The 1880-nt window shown below is 41.8% G+C and overlaps 1 pseudogene; it reads left to right on the top strand.

Moving 5' to 3' along the window:
• The first annotated feature begins 319 nt into the window (after positions 1-319).
• On the top strand, positions 320-435 carry LOC116285541 (U6atac minor spliceosomal RNA; annotated as a pseudogene).
• Positions 436-1880: the final 1445 nt, after the last annotated feature.

Genomic DNA, 1880 nt, shown 5'->3' with positions numbered 1-1880 from the left:
CACATACAAGCTCCAGAGCCAGGCTCCCTGAGTTCAAAGCCAGGCTCTACAACTGACCAGCAGGGAATTTGACCTTCCCAAGTCTCAGCTTCTTCATTTGATGTGAAGATTAAATGAGTTAAGACACATATAGTGCTTAGATCAGAACCCAAATGTAGTAAGCCCCCCGAACGGTAGATAATAGTATCTTTAGACAACACTCCCAGTAACTCAAAGGAAACTTGAGACTCGGGGAGGTTTATCGATTTGTCAAAACCTACCCATTTCAAGAATGGAATCAGGATTCGAACCTCAGTGTCTTCACTCAGAAGCCCTTGCAGCACTGGGTGAAAGGATAGGTTACGACTCCCCTGGACAAGGATGGGAGAACCCTTGACAGCACACATACGGTTAAGGCATTGCCACCTGCTTTGTGGCATTTCACCATCTAATGTTGTTTAGATCCACAGACATAGAAAACAAACTGGTAGTTACCAAAGAGGAAAGGCAGGGGGGTGGGATAAATTAGAAGTTTGGGATTAGCAGATACAAACTACTATACATAAAATAGATAAACAACAAGGTCCTATTGGCTAGCACAGGGAACTACATTCAATATCTTGTAACAATCTATAATGAAAAAGCGTATGAAAAAGTGTATGTATAGGGGAATCACTATGCTGTATACCAGAAACTAACGCAACATTGTAAATCAACTAAACTTCAATTTGAAAAGAAGAAGCCATTGCATTACCCCATGCAGATGTCTATTAAAGATGAGTCAGTGGCTTAGATCTTCATTCCTGAAGGTTTCCAGGAAAGGAGATTCTACTAACTTCCAGTGTGACATCTCATCTTAACATCCCAAATCCCACTCAATAGAAAGGCTCTCTCATGGCCAATCTGGATTTCATCTGTTTTATTTTAAGGTCAATTTCCTCTTTGGGAAGGAGAGACAATGGAGGCTTCCCCAGTCCATTTCTTTCTTTTATATGTTTCATTGGCGGTACTTCACATTTCCTCACTGATGGAGAGAAGGCAGGGAACGTTTAGAGCCTGGCACCAAGTAGGTGCTCGACTGAAGAATGTGTGGCGTGCAGAACAGCTTGGTGGTGTCAGAGGCGGTGGAGGAGGGGGGCGAGAAATGGATGAAGGAGGTCAAAAGGTACAAACTTCTAGTCACACAATAAATAAGTCATGGGAGGGACTGTGCAGCATGTTGACTATAATTAATAGTACTATTGTGTATTTGAAAGTTTCTAAGAGAATAGATCTTAAAAGTTCTCATCACAGGGGAGGGTATAGCTCAGCAGTAGAGTGCCCGCTTAGCATGCATGAGGTCTTGGGTTCAATCCTCAGAATCTCCATTAAAAAACAAATAAATAAACCTAATTACCTCCCCCTCTCCACCAAAAATAAGTAAATAAAATAAATCTTGAAGTTCTCATCAAAAGAAAAAAAAGATTTGTGACTATGGGTGATGATGGATGTGAATCAGACTTGTGGTGATCATTCCACAATATGTACGAACATCAAATCATTATATACACCTGAAATGAATGCTATATGTCAAATACATCTCAGTTAATAATAGTAGGAAGAAGAAAAGCAAAAGAATGTGTTTCACGAATGAACAATGAGTGAGAAAGCAGCTGAATGATCTCAAAGGCCCCTCACAAATCAGACAGACTCTATGCACCTCACTCCTGTCCACCCAGCCCACTTTTCTTTGACTCCCATTTCTTAACTCCACTGTTTCTCAAACAAGGGCGTCGCAAGGGCATTCTGAGGATGCTGTGGAGTTGAGGTGGCCTTGGTATGGGGTGACACCCTGAGTTTCCTCATTCCTCACTCCCTTGGGCCAGTTTTTGACCAGAGGGTAGAAATGGAGATAACTGTGT

Source organism: Vicugna pacos, chromosome 10 (genome assembly GCF_048564905.1).
Source record: "Vicugna pacos chromosome 10, VicPac4, whole genome shotgun sequence".
Lineage (NCBI taxonomy): Eukaryota > Metazoa > Chordata > Mammalia > Artiodactyla > Camelidae > Vicugna > Vicugna pacos.
The sequence above is the reverse complement of the archived record's forward strand: the minus strand, read 5'-3'. Positions and strand labels throughout refer to the sequence as shown.